Genomic DNA, 23218 nt, shown 5'->3' on the forward strand with positions numbered 1-23218 from the left:
TGCTATCAAAATAAGGGGATGCAAGTTTAGAAGGATCATTTTGTTTTATAGGAGGAAGTTTGATAATATTTATGTGCAACAACTGAGACATAATACTATTTAAAGATTCATTCAAGGAAGTAAATTGTCTTTCTCTTTGGAAAAATTTAGAAATAGAAGGCACACCTATTGTAGCATTCACATTGTAGTTGATAATTGTATCATTGAACTTGATGAATCTTTTTGTTGGTTTGAAATTCACAAACAGTCGTTGAACACTCTCTCCCTTATCACTCAGAGCCATAGGAGTGGATTGCTCCATTTGACTAACAACCAGTTGATAATTGTGGAGTGTTGCACATAGCTGCGAAAAGGAAGTAAACTTGGACAAAACAAGCTTTTCCCTGATATCTTTTTGTAAATTAAAAATGAAAATTCTTTGAATATCATTATCAGGTACATAAAAAAAATTAAGCACACAAATGATTATATCTACCAATGAAATCAGTCACTTTTTCTTTAACACCTTGTTTACAATGCATTAAATCAGTCAAAGTGATTTTAGGACCAATGTTGTTTTGAAATTGTTGGATGAAAGCATTTGCTAGTTGTTGAAAACAAGTGATGGAATAATAAGGAAAAGAGCAACACCATTGTAAAGCCTTATCTCTTAGTGTTCTAGTAAATAATTTTGCAAGCAATCTTTGATCATAACCAAAAGCAGTACACAAGGTTTGAAATGTTTTGACATGCGTAAGGGGATCACCTTTTCCATTATAGAGTTTCAATTGAGGGATCTCAACATGTTTAGGTGGCACAAATTTAACAATAACAAGAGAAAGTGGTCTCACAACATCAAAGGTGGGCACACTAAACCTGGGTTGACTCATAGAAGCAATTTGTTGTTGTAAGGAAGACACGGTTTGAGCAAGATTGTTAATTGTCATTTTGGTAGAAGAATTGATGTTAGACATAGGTGATTGAGAAGGTGGTGTGATGTTATTGAAAGAAGGCATGGAGTGAGAATAAGGTGGTAAGACATTATGATAAGTAGGCATATGTGATGATTGGGTAGGAAAAGGGGCACTTAAAGGAGGAACAAAGTTGTTAAAGGAATCACCCCCTTGTGTCACATTGATTGGTTGAGGAATAGTAGGAATACTTATTGAAGACATAGGTAAATATGCAGGATTAAATGAAGAGGGATTTCCCCCATGACCAATGGTTGTAGGAATGACATTTTGAGTTGATGTAGCCATAATTTTGGAGGTAAAAGTAGGAATACCAGTTATAAGAGTAGTCAAAGGAATTGAAGGATTGACTTGTGTTGAAGGTTGGGAATAACCTAGGGTTTAGGAGCAACTCTTGATAAGCATTCCATTAGAATCAACAATATGTGCAATGCCACGCAATATATCAATTCCATTCTTATCACTTTGAATCATGTGTTTAAGGCCTTCAATTAATGGGAGAGCTTTACTATTAGGGTATTCTTGGGACATCCATTGTTGAAAGTTATCAAATTGATTATCCAATGTGGAAAGTTGGTCTATAGAAACCCTAGTTAAAGCTTTTTCTTCATCAATGGGGTGAATAGGCACATGATTAGGATGGGAAGAATTGCCATGATCCTCTAGTGCAGGAGAACCTCCTCCCTCCTCGCCAATAAAATCAACAAGCCAATCATGGATCTGATGATGAAGATTAGGATCTTAGGATATTTTTGAATGTCTTGTGCTTTTTAACTTTTCATGCACTCAATAAGGACCCCACCATGTAAACCATTGTCACAAATTAGGCAACTTGATAAGCCAATTTGGACAATTTGGTGTATAAGGGGTAGATTGATGTTTGTTTTGATGTTTGATAGGATTTTAGGGTGTGTAGGTGATGTTTGGTTGATCCAAGTTGTGTAGATGCCAAATTGGTGTGAATTGACAACTTTGTCAAAAAGTGCAACTTTTGAAAATGCAACTTTTGCAAGCAAAAGTGCAACTTTTCCACTTTTGGTTGTTGTAAGCCTCTCAATGGCTCCAACCTCTTCAAAATTCAGTTGGAAACCATTGGGTAAGAATATAAGCCTTGTGGACATGATTCCCAAGGTTATAGTTACTGTGCATAGAAGTTTGAAAGCAATAAAAGACTGAAAACTGTGTTATTTCCCAGACATTCTGAGTTTGTAGTGGTTGTACAACATTCTACGGATTGGTTCTGACAAAACCATTCATGGAGAAGATGAAAGGTTCAATAACCTTTGTTTTGGAAGTGGTTTGAGGTCTTGATCTTTTGTGAGTAGTGAGAACTCTTCAATTTGTTGACTGCTACCTGGAAAGCAAGGATTTGGCTAGGGTTTTACCAAAAAAAGGCCATATCTTGCACCTCCTTCTTCTAGAAGTTCTTTAATTTGGTGGAGTGAAGGATTGGTTAGTGTACACTAGGATTTTCATGGGTTTTTTCAAGGAAGACTTAGTTGTGGAGAGTATAATACAAAACTAGGTAGGCATCTCTTTGTGACTACCTTAGACAAAATTAGGACAGTCACCCTAAAATCTTGTACCAGTGGATTTGAGGCGTGAAACCCTGGAATTAGAGGTTATTTACCATCTCCCACATGCTCATGAAGTTTGATTTGCAGTTGGGAATCTAGAAATGGGTGTTACTTTGTAAATTAGGCCTAATCACCTTGATTAGGACTCTAGGTTCCTAAAGGGTTCAGACCCCTAGATTATAGATCTTGCCAATCCCTTTTGGGGATGAGTATAACTCCTTAAAGGGTATTTGGAATGGTAAGTTCTATGTCAGGTTGTGTGAAATAATTTGGATATAACGGAAAAATACCCGCTAAATAGGGCTACTAGCCTAGGGGGTAGGTTTCCAATGGAGGTATAGGGCATTGATGCCTAAGTCTAAAACCAATGCTTGGAATATTTCTTAGATGTCATAAGTGCACCAAATCTAAGGCCCCTAAGATGTCATAATTTTAGACTTAGGCATTGATGCCTAAGTCTAAAACCAATGCTTGGAATAGTTCTTAGATGTCATAAGTGGACCAAATCTAAGGCCCCTAAGAGAAAGAATCATGGTGAGGCATTTTGGGAATGTTGAGGCTCTTTACTCATCTTCAGTAGGTGCCAGTCTAGAGGAGTGTGAGTAGTAAAAACCTAAAGGTGTGGAGTCATTCTTGTAGGATCCTTGTTACCATTTGGAAGGGACCAAACTAAACCTTTTGGACCTGTCCTTAGGTGTAAGAAGGTCTCTGCATCAAGTGGTATCAAAGCTTAGGAGTGTATGTTGGACTGGAGAAGAAGACAAGATGTCAAAGGAAGAGGGATCCCAAGATATCCCATCAAGGATGAGCAATGTTGATTTGGCTATCTTGGTAAAGAAGTAGATGACAGAGACCAGAGTAGTCAGGGCTGAGAATCGGGCCTTGAGAAATGAAATAGACCAGTTGAAGGGCAAAGTGGAGAGGGGAGAGAGAGACTCTGGAGGAGATGAAGAAGGGGATGAAGAGGAGATCCCTAGGTAGGAAGAATTAGAGGTTCCTGCAGACCAGAGACCCCTGATGAGTGTCCTTAAGTCCACGGAAAGAAGAACAATGGATGTGAAGTTGGATCTGCAAGTGTTTGCAGGCAAGATGGAGCCTGATACAGTGATGGAGTGGATAGACTCCTTGGACAATTTATTTGATAGTGAAGACATACCAGAGCACCAAAGGGTGAAGATGGCCCAATCCAAAATGAAAGGGGCTGCACTGACTTGGTGGACTTTCATCCAAGATGAGAGGGTGAAAGAGGGAAAGAGAAAAGTGGTTACTTGGAAGAAGATGATGTCTTTGGTGAAGGAATCCTATGTTCTAGTGGACTATAATGTCCAACTACATAAGACAAGACAAAACTTGAAGTAGAAGGAGATGGATGTGAGCTCCTACACAAAGGATTTCATGAAGTTGTGTGTGAAGACCATGGTAAAGGAGAGTGAAGATGAGAAGGTGGTGAGATATCTCAATGGATTGAGATTTACCATCCAAGAAGATTTGAACCTCCACACCTCGAAGATAGTCCAAAAATGTTTTCAGTTGGCACTTAAGGTGGAGGAAAAGCTAAAGAAAAGGCAGGAGCAAAATAGCAAAGGCAAAGGGAGATAGAAAAGAGGGGGAAGAGGCCCTTTCAGAGGTAGAGGAAATGGTTTTGGATACCAAGGTGAATCTATCCAAGAAGGCACTAGAGGAGAGAGCAATTATAACCAAGGAGGAGACTACAATCAAAAAGGGAACTTTAGGGGCAGAAGACCATCCTCTAGAGGGAGATACTAAGGTAGAGGACCTCCTAGATGTTACAACTGCAACCAAGAGGGGCAGATGGCCAATAGGTGTTTGGAGAAGGCTACAAGCTCCATGGGAGAAAGGAGGAGCAATTTGGTGTAGGAATCTGATTGCCAAAGTGTGGCAAGTGTAAACACCTATCAAAGTTTCAATGCTCCTGATAGCTATGGCTACCTTGAAAGAGGAGAGGCTCTGATGATGAGGAGAGCAATAAAAACCATGAAGGTACCTAAAAAGGAGCCCCCACAAAGAAATTCTCTTTTCAAAACTACCTGCAAGGCAGGAGGAAAGGTGTGCAAGGTCTTGATAGACTCCAGGTCTACTGAAAATTTTGTGTCACTTGAAATGATAGAGAAGCTTAAGTTGAGAATGTTGCCACATCCTTACCCCTACAAGATGTCATGGCTTACCCAAGGTCAGCAAGTAGTGTTAGAAGAGCAGGCTTGGGTAGAGTTTCAGATTAGATCATACAAGGATAGATTTCTATTCGATATAGCCAAGATGGATGCATGTCACCTCCTATTTGGGAGACCATGGCAGTTTGATTTGAAGGCTTATCATGATGGGGCTAGAAACACCTATTCAATCACCAAGGATGGTAAGGTGATAGAAATTTTACCCCTAATGGAGAATGAGATAGAACCAAAGGGGAAAGATGCCAAAGTGTTGCCGGTAGAAGGAAAGCAGTTCATGAAGGAGATTGCAGAGAAGGATGCAATTCGCTATGCCCTCATTCCCAAGTCCAAGGTGACAAAGAAGGATCAATTTGCAGAGAGGAAGGAAGAAGGACAAAGGCACATAGACCCTGCAGTCAGACAGTTACTTGACAAGTACAAAGGCATCATCTCTGATGGAATGCCAAGATCCCTGCAATGAGTGAGAGACATAAGTCATTGCATAGATCTGATCCCTAGATCTACCCTACCAAATAAGGCAGCATACAAGCATACCCCAGATCAGAATGCAGAGATGGCAAAACAAATTGAGGAGTTGCTAGAATCACGGCTAATTGGAAAAAGTCTAAGCCCATGTGCAGTACCTATTTTCCTTGTACCCAAGAAAGAAGGCACTTGGAGGCTATGCACAAACTCAAGTGCCATCAACAAGATAATTATAAGGTATAGGTTCCCAATCCATAGGATAGAGGATTTACTTGATTTCTTGGGGAGTGCAAAATATTTCACCAAAATGGATCTAAAGAGTGGATACCATCAGACTAGAATAAGGCCATGGGATGAATGGAAAACAACTTTTAAAACCAATGAGGGGTTGTATGAATGGGAAGTCATGCCATTTGGGTTTTCTAATGCCCCTAGTACCTCTATGAGGTTGATGAATGAGGTCTTGGTGGAGTTCATAGGCAAGTTTGTGATAGTATAACTTGATGATATCTTGATCTTTGGCCACTCAAAGGAAGAGCACCTCAAACATATAGATATGGTCCTCAAAAGGCTACATGAAGAGTAGCTAATGATAAATTTGAATGTGTTTGTTCATGAAAGAGGATATCATCTACTTGGGCTTTGTAATCTCACAAGGTGAGTTGAAAATGGACCACGAGAAGGTAAGTGCTATACTATCTTGGCCAACACCTAAAACTATGAATGATGTCTGGAGTTTACATGGCTTAGCAACTTTTTATAGGAAGTTTATAAGGGGATTTAGTCATGTTTGTGCACCAATGCTTGACACCATAAAGGGAGGACAAAAGTGCAGGTTCAGTTGGACCAAGGAGGCAGATGACTCATTTGAAACTTTGAAGAAGAAGGTTGCAGAACAACCAGTCCTTGCCCTACTAGACTTCAACAAGATATTTCAGGTGGAATGTGATGCAAGCCACATGGCTATTGGAGTAGTACTCAGTTAGGAAGGAACGCCAATTGCCTTTTTTTGTGAAAAACTAAATGATGCCAAGACGAGATACTCATCCTATGATTTGGAGATGTATGCTTTGGTTCAGTCATTGAAGAAGTGGAGGCACTATTTATTGCCTAAAGAGTTTATAGTTTTTACTGATAATCAGGCACTCATTTTTATAAACAGTCAAGAGAAGTTAAACCACAGGCACATAAAGTGGGTAGAGACCCTGCAAGCTTTCACCTTCAACCTCAAACACAAAAAGGGGGTCAAGAACAAAGTTGCAGATGCCTTGAGCATGAGGGTCTTAACCATTAACCAAATCAAGATGGAAAGTGTTGGTATTGACTCCTTGAAGAACATGTATGATGCTGATGAAGATTTTGGAGAGATCTACAAGGTATGTGAGTCTTTTTGTGAGAGGTATCATGTTGAATTTTTTGAGTTTTTTTATCCAAGAGGGATTTCTATTCAAGGTAGGACAATTATGTATACCTAAGTGTTCAATGAGACTGAATATCATTAGGGAGAAGCATTATGGAGCAATGGCAAGTCATTTTGGTCTTGACAAGACCCTCGACCTTGTGAAAAGACACTACTACTGGCCTAAGTTGCAAGTAGATGTAAGGAGGTTTGTAGAGACATGTGTGATCTATCAGAAAGCCAAAGGGAAATCCACCAATGCAGGCTTGTACCAACCCCTATCCATTCCTTCTAGGCCATGGGAGAGCATAAGCATGAATTTTGTGTTGGGTCTACCTAGGACAAGGATAGGGTTTGACATTGTCTTTGTAGTGGTGGATAGATTTAGAAAAATGGCTCATTTCTTGCTATGTAAAACCTCTTGTGATGCCTCATATGTTGTAGACTTGTTTTTCAAAGAGATAGTCAGGATACATGGGTTACCTCTAAACATAGTTTCAGACAAGTATGTGAAGTTCATAGGACATTTTTGGAGGACCCTATGGAAGAAGTTGGGAACCAACCTAGCTTTCTCATCCACCTACCATCCCCAAATAGATGGACAAACTAAAGTTGTCAATAGGTCCTTAAGGAACCTATTAAGATGTTTGACAAGACAACATGGAGAGAAATGGGACAACATACTGTCACAAGTAGAGTTCTCATACAATGACACCATAAATAGGAGCACTGGGAAGTCTCCTTTCCAAATTGTGTATGGCATCCACCCAAGAGGTGTGTTAGAGGTGAGGTAGTTGCCCAAAGAAGAATCCATTAGTGTAGATGGTGAATCTTTTTCATCAGCTATCAAGGAGGTACATGATCAAGTGAAGTCTCATCTCCAACAATCTGCAGAGAAGTACAAGGCTTATGATGACAAGAAAAAGAGAGATGTGTAGTTTGGTGTTGGGGACTTAGTATGCATATATTTGAAGAAGGAGAGACTCCCAAAAGGAAAAAACACAAAGCTCATGCAGAGGAAGATTGGACCATGTCAGATTTTGAAGAAATGTGGGAAGAATGCTTATGATCTTGGATTGTCACCCATCTTCAATGTGTGTGATCTTACACCTTACAAAGGAAATGGAAATGAAGAAGAAGAACCACTACAGGTTGCAGCAGAGGATGATATTCCAAAGCATGATCCACCAAAGTTGAGCAAGGTTTTGGACACTAGAGTCACAAAGAGAACAAGGAACAAGGAGTGCATAGAATATTTGGTGGCTTGGCAGGGAAAAGCAGACTCTAAAGTAGTTTGGATGATAGACAAACAAATTTATAACCATGGTGCAGACCTCCAAACTCTGATCTCAAGTGGGCTTGAGATATCTTCTCTTGGGGAGTATGGTGCAGGAGAACCTTTTCCCTCCTCACCAAGAAAATCAACAAGCCAATCATGGATCTGATGATGAATATTAGGATCTTAGGATATTTGTGAATTTATTGTGCTTGTGAACTTTTCACACACTCAATAAGGACCCCACCATGTAAACCATTATCACAAATTAGGAAACTTGATAAGCCAATTTGGACAATTTGGTGTATAAGGGGTAGATTGATGTTTGATAGGATTTTAGGGTGTGTAGATGATGTTTGGTTGATCCAATTTGTATGGATCCCAAATTAGTGTGAATGGACAACTTTGTCAAAAAGTGCAACTTTTCAACTTTTGGTTGTTGTAAGCCTCTCAACGGCTCCAACCTATTCAAAATTAGGTTGGAAACTATTAGGGAAGGATATAAGCCTTGTGGACATGATTCCCAAGGTTAGAGTTACTATGGATAGAAGTTGGAAAGCAATAAAAGGCTGAAAACTGTGTTATTTCCCAAAAATTCTAAGTTTGTAGTGGTTGTACATCATTGTACGGATTGGTTCTGACAAAAGCATTCATGGAGAAGATGGAGGGTTGAATTACCTTTTTTTTGGTGGTGGTTTTAGGTCTTGATATTTTGTGAGTAGTGAGAACCCTTCAATTTGTTGACTGCTACTCGGAAAGCAAGGGTTTGGCTAGGGTTTTACCAAAAAATGGCCATATCTTGCACCTCCTTCCTCTAGAAGTTCTTACTTTTGGTGGAGTGCAGGATTGGTCAATGTATACTAGGATTTTCATGGGTTTTATTAGGGAAGACTTGGTTGTGGAGAGTATGATGCAAAACTAGGTAGGCATCTCTATGTGACTACCTTAGACAAAATTAGGACAATCACCCTAAAATATTGTAGTGGTGGATTCCAGGCATACAACCCTAGAATTAGAGGTTATTTACCATCTCCCACATACTCATGAAGTTGGCTTTGCATTTGGGAATCTAGAAAGGGGTGTTGCTTTGTAAATTAAGCCTAATCACCCTAATTAGGATTCTGGGCTCCTAAAGGGTTCAAACCCCTAGATTGTAGATCTCACCAATCCCTTTTGGGGATGCGTATAAATCCTTAAAGGGTATCTGGAATGGTAAGTATTTTGTCAGGTTGTGTGAAAGAATTTGGAGATAAGGGCAAAATACCCGCTAAATAGGGCTACTAGCCTAGGGGGTAGGTTTTTAAAGGAGATATAGGGCATTGATGCCTAAGTCTAAAACCAATGCTTGGAACAATTCTTAGATGTCATGAGTGGACCGAATCCAAGGCCCCTAAGAGAAGGAATCATGGTGAGGCATGTTGGGAATGTTGAGGCTATTTACTCATCTTGAGTAGGTGCCAGTCTAGAGGAGTGTGAGTAGTACAAACCTAAAGGTGTGGAGTCCTTCTTCTAGGATCCTTGTTACCATTTGGAAGGGACCAAACTAAACCTTTTGGACATGTCCTTAGGTGTAAGAAGGTCCCTGCATCATCCTCATTAAAGAATTCACCTAAATTAGGCACCATCTCCTCGGTAATTAAACCTTGGGAAGCCTTAATTCTAATGCTTCGTCTAACGAGGATAGGATAGGTAGGACTAATAGTGGTAAAACTCTTGCACTAGAGGGAAAATTTGAATTTTGAATTTTGGAACAAATCTTACAAAATTGATTAATGCAAAATTAAAAAAAATAATGATTACACAATTTAAACTTTGTCAGAGGAAGAGGATGACACAATTTCCAAAATAAATGAAAGGAAATTGAAATTTTAAAATTAGGGCCAAGGGAATTCCACTTAATTTTAAAATCAGAATTTTTAAAACCAGGGCAGACTATAATTGGCCTCTTAATTTCAAAAAAAATCTTGAAATTTGAAATGTTGAATTTTGAAGGTATTTCTGATTCTTGAGGGATCAAAAATTGACAAAATCAGCCAATCTTCTGGATTTAGTCTATTAAATACAATCATAACAATCTCCCAAAATTTTGGGAAAAAAGTCGAGGATCGTGGCGGGAACACACATGGTTCGACCAACTTTTTTTGAAATTTTCAGGGATGAATATTATGATGATTTCAAAGCTAACCCCCCCAAAATGAGAAATTTTATGACCTCTAGATGGGCAAAATGAAGGCGCAAGTGTAAAAATAGGACCCTATTAGGGTTTTGAAGAAAAAGAGGAATTGAATTATAATTTTAAAAAAGGTCAAACCTAATGGATAGAGACACCTTGGAAAATGTTTAGAAATTTGAATTGGAATTAAATTGATTTGAAATTTGCACAAAATCCAGTTAATTTTAAAAATTAGGGTTTTATGACCTAACCACTTAATTTTAAAATTTAAATTTTGGGAAAAAGGGGGGAATTGAAAATTTGAATTATAGGAATGAAGACAAGTCTAAGAACAATCAGAAATCTGAAAATTAAATGGAAATCCAATTTTTGCACAAGTTCAAGATGATTTTTGAAAATTAGGGTTTTAACAAGTAACCTCTTAATTTTGTAAATTTTATTTGCAAATTGAACAAGACAATGAGGAAATTGAATTTGATAAATAATACAATTTTCAAATCTGAGATAATCACAAGCAATTTTTACAAATCACAAGTTCAATTTTAACTTGAAAAACTTGGGTTTTTAATGATTTAACCACTAAGTTTGCAGAAATTTGAAACTTGTAAATGAAAAATATACAATTTTGTTCAAACGAAAGCGTGCAAGACATCGGGTTCACCAAAATGTAATGTGGGTGAAATGTGAATAAGAGATCAAGAGGAAAACTACCCTTTCCCTCCAAGGAGAGATGAAAGTTTCACTGTTGATTTCCCTTCAAACACTTTTCACTTAGTTACATTGGAAGAGGAGAGGATAATTCACTAGATTCAACCTTCAAAGACGAAGATTGAATTCTGAATGAAATGGGAATGATAAGTTGATCCCCTCTTCTTTATTTGAAATGGAAAGGAATTGATTGAATTATGTAGTGTAAAAGTGACAAAGAACTGATTATAACTTGAGATCAGAGTATGGGATGAAGTTGTGCACCTGGATCTGGCAGTAATATGTCGAGATGAAGTTGCCTTGTGAATTTGAGGAAAAGTTACCTAAACCGTGGTAGGAATGTGCACGGTCCTCCGAAAAATCAGCAAAATGAAAAGGGTTTTTTCGCCTCTACAAATGGAGCCTGAATCTGAAAAATATAGCTGTGCACCTGCAACCTACACACAGAAAAGAGAGGAAAATGGGTTGGGATTGGGGGTTTGCCTTTAGGTCAAACCCCAGTTTTAGAATTGACCAAGTAATGAAAGAAAGTACTTGCAAGTAGATTTAAATGAAAGACTGAATGGTAAATCACCTCAAGGGAGGTTGTGATAGCAATATTGATAGAAATGCTTGTGTGGAATTGAATGTTGGAATCAATCTCATCTTTAAAGGTTGAATCCTTGACTTGAATGCAACACCTAGCCTTGAATGGAGACTTGAGAATGCTCAATGTTGGAAAGGAATGCTTGAATGCTCTTGAATGTTTGATCTCATGTAAAGTTTCCACTTATCCAACTTATTGAACTTGTGCAAATGAGAGGATGAATTCCCCTTAAATACATGTTAGTGGATTTGTTTTTTGTTAGAGGCCGACATTTGGGGAGTTTCTCGCCCAATGCACAACCCACAATGCATGCTTTAGGAAGGCCCTGCCCCAAAATAGGGCAGGGACGGGGGCGCCACGCCCCTGTCCTAGGAGGATAAGGGTACCACGCCCTTGTCTTAAGGGGGACAGGGGCACCATGCCCCTATCCTAACCCTTTCTCTAGGGAAGAGTGTGGACAGGGTGGTGCAGAGGCCAAGAAAGTAGCTGTTTCCAAGGGTTGAGTAGTCTCCGGTCTTCGATTATGCTAGAGGATTCGATCTTGCATGCGTGAGCACCCTAATACAGTCGAAAATTTTTAGGGTCACAATTTTATGACACTACAATAACATATCCGAGTGATAAAGGAAAATATATTTTCCTTTAGTAAAAACAAGAGATCTAAACTAGATCTGGGGATGGTGATATAGCCAAGTGGTAAGGCAGGAGATAGTAAATCCTCGATCCACTGTTCAAATCTAGGCTTCGCCTTGGTAGCATAAACAAAGCTAAAGGAATATAAAAATACCTTGCAATCTAAGTTATTGTCTTTGTAGAGGTAGAAAGAAGACTTTGTTAATGTGTTATGGAAGGTCAAGGAAATTGTTGAAGCAAAATTAGAGAACTTTTTGACATTTCTTTCTGATGTAGTTGAATATGAGCAGAATCATTTTTCTCTAGAAAAATTTTCTCATGTTGTGGATGTGTTGGTAAAGTGTAGGAGCCTATCTGTAAGTCTTAAGTTGGTTGTGCATTCATGGAATGTTCTTCTGGAATTAAAGAATTATAGGGAAATCTTTCAAAAGAAGAGCAATTGAGTTTGCTTTGTGTTTCTTTTAGTTGATGTGCAGTTTTGACAATCTTTTTGTTTATCCCCTATTTTCTTGCTTTCATCAAAGACATCCCATATCCTTGATGTCAAAGGGGGAGAGAGTGCATTGTATAGAGAAAGAGTTTTTGAGATGCTTGAGTAAGGGGGAGTTGTGAGTTATGGTTTTTTTTTTATATGTTTGTCATCAATGACAAAGGGGGAGATTGTTGGATTTGTGTGAACATTGTCATTGTTGTCATTGATGTCAAACTTGGTCATCTGGATTGGTTCAGATGTGGTATAATGAGAAAATGAGGTAAGTATATTTTATGATGATGTGCAATGACGAAAAACAAGTATATATGCGATGCAGGGCTATAAGGATTGTATTACTCTCTAGAGTCATTTTTGGAGGTGACCAAAAATATTATATCTTGATCATGTTGGTTTACGTTTAAGTTTTTGGTCATGTTTATGTCACTTGTATTCTATGCTACAAGTTCTATATTCTAAAATCAGCAACATTCATATTATGGAGTCATTTTTTATGATAATTAGTAATTATGCTTATGGATCCATTCATATGGGTCTAGTAGATGATTGTTTGGTTCCGGTATATGAAGCGTGTAGAAGATCAGTGAAGGTTGAATTGGTTATCATATCTTTTATCGTGACATTTTTGGTAATGATTTGATCCGAGCAATTACATTATTGAATAAGTCATTTGTGCTTGGCCAACATATCATCTTGGTGATTGTTCTTACCGGTGTGTGTGTGTGTGTGTGTGTGTGTGTGTGTGTGTGTGTGTGTGTGTGTGTGTGTGTGTGTGTGTGTGTGTGTGTGTGTGTGTGTGTGTGTGTGTGTGTGTGTGTGTGTGTAGAAGATGTGTGTGGGTGTAGAGTGTATGAATGTATGAAGAAACAACAAGTACAGTGTGTGAAGTGTGAATTGAGGACAATGAAGCAAAATCAGAGTTAAGACAGTGTTGCAGTAATCCTTTACCAGATTTGTTACAGTATAGTGATCAGTGTGAGCACAGTTCTTTACCAAATCTTTTGTGAGTTATTTTTTCATTATCTGAGCTTGCATTGGAACATTATGGCTGTGAGCCACTTTTATAATCTTGCAGTGAGAATTCCAGAAGTGAGTCATTTTTGTAACTTGGAAGCGAGCCACACATTTTGTAAACACCATATAACTAGTTATATTATCTTGAGAGTTAACCCTCTCTGTGGTTTTTCCCACTTGGGTTTTCTACATATAAAATCCAGTGTTTTGTTTGTGGTTGTATTTCCATGTTTGTTATGCATTTGCTATTTCATGTTGATGTGTGTAATTGATAAATTTGATATAGTAATAAAAGGTCAAGAAGTTGGGAGAAAGTTTTATGAATTGGTGGGAATACTGATTCACCCTCCCCCTCTCAATATTTTGGTCCCTTCAACCAATCCAACAGATATAAAAATTTGTATTCTCAAATTGCTTATCCTATGCCTAATCAAGACGTTCAAAAAAAATTATTTCTAATTTCCAAAAAAAATTAACGATAAGCTTCTCTTTTCTTAGTTTACTTCCTTTACGTAGTGCTTCATAATTATATCTTCAAGTGAGTCGATTTGAATCATCTCATCTAATGGCTCTGATCGATAAGAATGAAAGTGCTCAATAATATTTTACAAAGTTTAAACCAAACAAGGGATTCATCAAGTTCAATGACAACATCAATACCTAGGTAGTCGTCGTGAAATTAGGTGTGCCTCCTTTATCCAAATACTTTAAAAAAGAACTTACTCCTCTTTCTAAGTCTTTGCATAGCATTATGACACAATTGAATAAAAATGTGTTGAAACCAATTGATACTTCCAAACCTTTGCCACCTTATCATGTTCCCAAAGCCTTTTGCCAATATCATAATCAACCTAGTCTGACACTGAAAAGTGTTATTCCTTAAGGAGTAGGATTCAAGATTTCATTGATAACTATTGACAAATTCTGTCAACTTCATCACTGAGAAAATTCAGTCTGAGATCAAGGTTTCACTAGCTAAAGCCCTACAAAAAACCTTCTAAATGAGCCCTAAACCCTAAACCCTAAAAGGTTTTCTACCATTTAATTCTTTTTGGGCTCCAAATTTCTATTTTTGAGTTGACCGACTTCTCCAATCAAATTACTTAACCTTTTATCGGCTAAAGGGTTCTCATCTCATGTGGGGCCAATTTCCCCCTTTTTACTTTCACTGGCAAGCAGACCTCATTATTTTTGCTATTTTGCGGAGCATGGAGCTTAGTATTTTGCCCACCCTATGACCTAGTGAAAATCCTAAGATGTTTCGTTGTTTTGTGAGGGCATAAAAAATACTCCATGTCCCCCCATGAAACAATGAAAATTGCCTTTCGAAAAAGCTTCAAAGGGCCAGAAAGATAGATTTTTTTAATTTTTCGATACGATATTGTCTCACTGAAATCCTCCTTGCTGTGGAACCAATGACATGTCATCAACCACACCACCGAAGGGCCCAACTACCAAAGGGATTTCGCTGCTTCATAACGATACATTACAAAGGATATTTTAAAATCATGAAATGGTGATAGCTTTCGCCATTTTGCAAGAACATTAAATTATGACCTTTCCAACCCTGCAAAGTAGCAAGAAGGAAATGTGGACACTACTCACCATGTTGGAAATCAACAGCCATGGATTTTCACTTAATCCTGATCGGACAGTCATGTTTTAAACACTCACTAAACCTTGTAGAGGGCTGTGTGGCATCATCTCACACATCCATCTTTGCACGACCTCCATGATTGAAGGGTCTAAATTCAAACTTGCAAGGCAGGTGAGAATTTAAATCTTTTGCACATGGTAGATGTCGACCAAGCAATCGAATCCAATTTTTGGCTCAATCGATGCCCTAAATCCGATTGGATTTCAATCCAACTTTCAGGATTCTTTACAATAACTCTAGAAAGTGACCCTGAGGATGACTTTGGACACCATCCTGCAACTCTTCAATGCATTTTGGATACTTTCTTAACTTGCAAACCCCATAAACCTACATTGAACATAGGGGTTTCTTCACTTGCAAAGATCTTTTGGTTCTTCCCAGTGATAAAGGACATTCTCAAAGACCACAATAAATGTCGCTCAAATCACCTTGATGATATTTTATCTGTTCTCTAATATTTTGTAACTTAACCCTAGCTAGGTTAGGGTTTCTTAACTGTAACTCATTTCAGTTATGCCTGAGCTATAAAGGCAAATTTATAACCCTATTACAGGGGTCTTTTTTGGTTTTCTATTGTAGAGTACATGTTTTCTATGATTTGTAAACAATTTATTTGCCTTGGATTAATAGAATTTACTTGTCTTACCTTGTTTCAGTTCAAACAAATTGTGTAATATCTTTGCCATCTTCTCTAAATACATCTTCATTTGTTTTCCTAGTGTAAGTGATTGTGTTGAACCACCTTTGAATACCATTTGTGAACTATTTTTAGTTCCTCTTTCTATCTTATAAGAATTCCAACCTTCACTCATTCTTAGGGAGCTGATTTAGGTAGAAACTAGTGTATATCTTGGGTAGCTTTATTGATGTTATGTGCAATTATAGGTAGGGAAGATCACATTTCAATCTAGGTGCAAACCTTTTTCCCTTTCAAGGATTTTTTCTCCCCATTTTCCCCCTCAAATCAGTAGAATGGATTTATACATGTTGGGCTAGTCCAAAACCTGTATCTAAATTGATAAGTAAGTCGGCCTTCTCTAGAGACTCGACCTCAATAGTGCAAGGTTCCATACTTGGAGGTTGTTTCAATATGTTACAAGGTTGATGATCAAGGTTGTTCATCGAGTGGGCTGACTTTTTTGACAATAGTTTTTGGCATACCCAGTGGGGCACACATTTCAACTTCTTGCTAAGAATCCAGTTCTTCTCTTAGAAATTCAACCTTTGGAGGCAATCAATCAAAGAACTTTGTGAATCTGAGTATAGAATTCAATCTCTTGGTGATGACCAGTTGTCATTTTCATGCCAAGAAGACAAACTAGATCATCTTCTAGAGGTAATTTCCAATTCATTAAACTTCCTTATTCAAATTATAGGAGAAGAAAGGGTAGGAATTTCTTCTCACATGTTAGGGGAACCCAAGAAGAAGCATCTACACCCCTAGGATCCCACTCTACCCCTCCAACTATAAGTTTATAACACCCTAAAGTCTCTGCCATCTATATTAATAGACCCCTATTTGCTATGGCAATCCCTAGAGTACATACATTTGTCAAATTTAATGGTGGTAGCCCTTTGATGTTAGCATAAAATAATGACATCCTAGTTGCAGCCCTAAAGGCTATACCTTCCTTTACTGGGGAAAAATATGTCACCTTGGATGAACACATACAAGATGTAGCAATCATCTACACTGTGTTTGATGTGATAGAGGATAATATAGAAGTGGGGTGTCTTGCCTCTTCATTTAAAGGAAAATCCCTACAATGGTATAGAGGGTTAGCCTCCAGCTCCATCCACAATTGGGATGAACTGGGAGAAAAATATTTAAACACTTTGAAGATAAGAGTGACAATCTATCACTTATAGAGCAACTTTCAACTATTAAGAGCACACCCCATGATTTCATGGTTGACTTCAATTATAGATTCCAAAAGACATGGGATAGGATCCCAATGTTGGTGAAGCCCTCTTCAAATCATCCTTTCCTATATTTTTTGAGGGCTTTAAATAAAGATATTGCTGCAATGATTCAATCAATGGGAGGAGATAACCTACCAAGAGCTTATGACACTGCCATAAAGGCAGAGAATTATTTAATTTGGGCTGGAAAGTTGTCTCCTAGACCTCTAATGCCCTTGTTCCTAGAGGCTCCTACACAATAGCCTATTTTGGCACTAATACCAATGACATCAATAAGCCAATTTCTCACACCTACACCAACTCTTGAATCTTCAGAGATTTAAGATTTTAGATCAGAAATCAAAACAATGATGCAGCATTTGGGGATGAGCTAGTTTCAATCAAGAGACAGTTGTTGTAGGCCAATGGGGATCCCTACCAACCTTCAAATCAAAACTATAAACAAAGGTCTAATGTTCAAGGGAAAAACCAATTGAGTAATGTTAGGCCCTTGAATAGTTTGGATCCTACAACTACAAGTACTTCAAAAGCATTAGTGCCAACACAAAACAATCTTTCGTAAGAGCAAGAATGGTGCAATCAATGCAATCAACCTTATAATCGGGTTGCTTGCAAAAATGGTGAGTTTTCTCAGGCCTTAGTGGTGCAAAATAAACCAGCAATTCAGGACAAGAATAGTTTGGTGATTTTCTAAACCATCCACAAGAAGATTCTTCTTTCATGAATCGGTAAGAGGCTGAATTTTGTGAGATTAATCAAATAAACAGTCTCTTTGGCCAGCGATACTAGATCTAAGAAAAGGGCCATGGGTAATGATGCATCTATTAACACAACAAGCCAAGCTTCATAGGTGTCGAGTCATAAAATTGTGACCCTAGCAATTTACGACTACATTAGGGTCCTCATGCATGCGAACTCGAATCCTCTAGCCTGATCGGAGACCGGAGAGGGCTCAGCTTGTGAAAATTGCTTCTTCCTTGGCCTTTGCATCACTTTGTCCACACTCTACCTTGGACACAGGGGTAGGATAGGGGCGAGGTGCCCCTATCCCCCCTTGGGCAGAGGTGTGGCACCCTTGTCCTCCCAGGACAGGGGTGTGGCGCCCCTGTCTGCCCTATTTTGGGGTAGGACCTTTCTAGTGCAAGCATTGTGGGTTGTGTAGTGAGCGGGAAATCTCCCTGATGTCGGCCTGTGATGAAATTAAAATCCTTCAAACATGTATTTAATGGGCATTTGTCCTCTTATTTTCATAAGGGAGATAGGTCGAAGTTGGATGTATTCAAGCAATCAAGCATTCTTTTCCAGCATTGAGCATTCTCATGTCTCCCTTCAAGGCTAGGCATTGCATTCAAGTCAAGGATTCAACCATTGAAGAGGAGATCCCTTTCAACATTCAATTCCACACAAGCATTTCTATCAACATTTCTACTACAACCTCCCTTGAGGTGATTTATAATTTAGTCTTTCATTTACATCTACTTGCAAGTACTTTCTTTCATTACTTGGTTAATTCCAAAACTGGGGTTTGACCTAAAGGCAAACTCCCTTTAGGTCAAACCCCCAATCCCAACATATTTCCCTCTCTTTTATGTGTGTAGGTTGCAAGTGCATAGCTGTACTTTTGAATTCGGGCTTCATTTGTAGAGGTGGAAAAACCCTTTTCATTTCACGGATTTTTTGGAGGATCTTGTACATTCTCGCCACGGTTCGGATAACTTTTCATCAAATTTTCAGGGCAACTTCATCTCAATATATTATTGCCAAATCCAGGTGCACAACTTCATTTCATATTTAGATCTCAAGTTATAATCGATTCTTTGTCACTTTTGCACTACATAATTCAATCAATTTCCTTTCCAAATCAAATAAAAGGGAATAAGGGATCATCATAACATCCTTAATTCATTCATAATTCAATCTATCATCTTTGTGTGGAGATTGGATCTAGTGAATTACCCCTTACCTCTCTAATGTAATGGTGAAAAGTGCTTGAAGGATAAACAATAGTTAATCTCTCATCTCTCTTTGAGGGGAAGGGTTAGTTTTCCTCTTGATCTATCACTCATCATTTTCTCACCGTCACATTCTGGTGAACCTGACATCTTGCATGCTATCATTTGTACAACATTGCATATTTTTCATTTACAAGTTTCAACTTTCTGCAAACTTAGTGGTTAATTCATTAAAGACCCTAGTTTTTAAATTTGAAACTTGTGATTTGTAAAAATTGCTTGTGTTTGTCAAATTCAATTTCCTCATTGTCTTGTTCAATTTGCAATTAAAATTTACAAAATTAAAAGGTTACTTGTTAAAACCCTAATTTTCAAAAATCATATTGAACTTGTGCAAAAATTGGATTTCAACTTAATTTTCCGATTTTTGACTATTCTCAGATTTGTCTTCAATCCTACAATTCAAATTTTCAATTTCCTCCTTTTTCCCAAAATTCAAATTTCAAAATTAAGTGGTTAGGTCATCAAACCCTAATTTTTGAAATTAATTGGATTTTGTGTGAATTTCAAATCAATTTCAGTTACATTTATATTCTTAAACATTTTCCAAGGGGTCCCTATCCATTAGGTTTGACCCTTTTCAAAATTGCACTCCAATTCCTCTTTTTCTTCAAAACCCTAATAGGGTCCTATTTTCACCTTTGTGCCTTCATTTTGCCCATCTAGAGATCGTAAAATTTGCCAATTTTGGGGGGGTAGCTTTAAAATCATCATAATATCCATCCCTAAAAATTTCAAAAAAAGTTGGCTGGATCATGTGCATTCCCGCCACTGTCCTCGACTTTTTTCCTAAAAATTTGGGAAACTGTTATGACTGTATTCATTAACCTAAATCCGAAAGATTGGCTGATTTTATCTATTTTTGAACCCTCTAGAATTGGAAATACCTTCAAAATTCAACATTTCAACTTTCAAGGAAATTTTTTAAAATTATGAGGTTAATTATTGTCTACCCTAATTTTAAAAATTCTGATTTTAAAATTAAGTGGTTTTTCCTTGGCCCTAATTTTAAAATTCTGATTTCCTTTCATTTTTGGAAATTGTGTCATTCCCTTCCTCCAACAAAGTTCAAATTGTGCAATCATTATTTCCTTATATTTTGCATTTCTCAATTTTTGCAAGCATTGTCCTACAATTCAAAATTCAAAATTTCCCTCTAGTGCATGAGTTTTACCACTATTAGTCCTACCTATTCTATCCCCGTTAGATGAAGGATTAGAATTAAGGCTTCCCAAGGTTTAATTACCGAGGAGATGTAGCCTAATTTGGGTGACTTCTTTAATGAGGATCATGCTAATTCTTCCCGTCCTACTCATGTGCCTATTTACCCCATTGATGGATCTCATGATGAAGAATAAGCTTTAACTAGGGTTTCTTTAGATCAACTTTCTACATTGGACAATCAATTTGATAGCTTTCAACAATGTATGTCCCAAGAATACCCTAATAGTAAAGCTCTTCCATTAATTGAAGGTCTTAAGCAGATGCTTCAAAGTGATAAGAATAGAATTGATATATTGCATGGCATTGCACATATTGTTGATTCTAATGTCATGCCTATCAAGAGTTGTGCCAAAACCCTAGGTTACTCACAACCTTCAACACAAGTCAATTCCTCTATTCCTTTGACCAATCCCATAGCTAGTATTCCTACTTTCACATCCAACATCATGGCTACTTAAACTCAAAATGTCATTCCTACAACCATAGGTCATGGGGGAAATCCCTCTTCTTCATTTAATCCTCCATCATTACCTATGTCTTCCATAAGTGTTCCTACTATTCCTCAACCAATCAGTGTGACACAAGGGGGCAATTCCTTCAACAACTTTATTCCTCCTTTAAGTGTCCCTTTTTCTACCTAATCATCACCAATGCCTACTTATCATAGTGTCTCACCACCTTATTCTCAGTCCATGCCTTCTTTCAACAACATCACACCACCTTCTCAATCACCTATGTCTAACATCAATTCTTCCACCAAAATGACAATTAACAATCTTGCCCAAACTGTGTCTTCCTTACAACAACAAATTTCTTACATGAGTCAATCCAAGTTTAGTGTGCCCACCTTTGATGTTGCGAGCCCACTTTCTCTTGATATTGTTAAAGTCCTACCACCTAAACATGTTGAGATCCCTCAATTGGAACTCTATAATGGAAAAAGTGATCCTCTTACGCATGTCAAAACATTTCAAACCTTGTGTATTGATTTTGCTTATCATCAACGATTGCTTGCAAAACTGTTTACAAGAACATTAAGAGATAAGGCCTTACAATGGTAGTTCTCTTTTCCTTCTTATTCTATCACTTCCTTTCAAAAATTGGCAAATGCTTTCATCCAACAATTTCAAAATAACATTGGTCCTAAAATCACTTTGACTAATTTAATGCATTCTAAACAAGGTGTTATAGAAAAAGTGATTGATTTCATTGGTAGATATAAGCATTTGTGTGCTCAAATTTCTTTTCATGTGCCTGATAATGATATTCTAAGAATTTTTATTTCTAATTTACAAAAAGATATCAGGAAAAAGTTTCTTTTGTCTGAGTTTACTTCCTTTCCGCAGTTGTGCGCAACACTCCATAGTTATCAACTGGTTGTGAGTCAAATGGAGTAATCCACTCCTATGGCTCTGAGTGATAAGGGGGCGAGTGTTCAACAACCATTTGTGAAGTTTAAACCAACAAAAATATTCATCAATTTCAATGATCTAATCAACAACAACCATATGAAAGCTACAACAGGTGTGCCTCCTATTTCTAAATTTTTCCAAAGAGAGATAGTTTACTCCTTTGAATGAATCTTTGCATAGTATTATTTCTCAATTATTGCATAGAAATGTCATCAAACTTCCTCCTATAAAACAAGTAGATCCTTCCAAACTTGCATCTCCTCATTTTGATAACAATTCCTTTTGCCAATTTTATTGTCAACCTGGGCATGATACTGAGAAATATTTTGCATTAAAACATAAGGTTCAAGACTTGATTGATAAATATACTATATATGTGGCAGGTTTGAATGATAAAGGGAATAAATTGTTTTCTCCTCCTAATCAAAATCTTAATATTTTCACTAATCCCTTGCCATCTCATACCTCTAATGTTATTGAGATTGCTCCTAGTTCTCTCTCTTATGAAACACTCATCTGTATGGCTCCAAACTTGGTTAACATGGTAGAAACACAAGATTCTCCTAAGGATGCTTCTATCACATTTGACCCTAGTGAGACCATTAGAGCACCTGATGGCCCTTTATACATAGTTGTAAAGGTTAAAGATATCCCTTGCCGTGGTGCCTTGATTGATCCCTCCTGTATGGTTAATGTCATAACTGGAGAGTATCTTTTCTCTTTATGATTGCATAAACCATTATATGATGCTTATAATGTAGTGGTGAATTTATTTGATGGCTTCTCTTGTCCTACCATTGGTTCTATTACCCTTCCTATCGAAGTACATACTAAATCCATGGATGTTGACTTCGTTATCATACCTTCCTCTGAGCAATTCCGTGTGAAGTTGGGCTATCCTTAGCTATCTTCCATGAAAGCTATTTCTTCTCCAATCCACAAGTGTCTTAAATTTCCCCACAATGGATAAATCATAACCATGAACCATAGTTTTTTTCGTCCATTCTAGAGAAGCCCTGGTGTTCCTATCGATCTCTTTTGGACTAAACAATTTCAATCTCTTCCATCAAGGAGCAATGCTGTTTTTCAATCCTATAAAAAATGGAAGAATGATATGATCTTATCCTTAAGTCAACCTAGATCACCAACACTTGGCATTCCTATTATTCTTCAAGATGAGGTTCTTCCCCTCTCGGATAGAACTAATCTCCCTCCTAAGGAAAATTGTCCACCTACTCCTATGGATGTGACTTTACCTTCTCTTAAGGAGAAACACAATATTATTCCTAAGGTTATACCTATACCTCCTCCTCATGATGGACTTGGTCTCCTTCCTACATCTAATATTCCTCCTTTCTATGGTGCAGTTCCACCTCCTTCCTCTTATCGAGAGAAGAGGCCTGCTTCTCCTATTGTTCAACCAAAAGGACCTCAACCTAAACCTTCCACTATACAGGAGAAAGCCATTCCTCCTTCTTCAAGTATTCCCCTCTCCTTCTCAGCCTTTCACTAAGACTTAACGAAATA

Source organism: Cryptomeria japonica, chromosome 4, assembly GCF_030272615.1.
Source record: "Cryptomeria japonica chromosome 4, Sugi_1.0, whole genome shotgun sequence".
NCBI classification, from domain to species: Eukaryota; Viridiplantae; Streptophyta; class Pinopsida; order Cupressales; family Cupressaceae; genus Cryptomeria; species Cryptomeria japonica.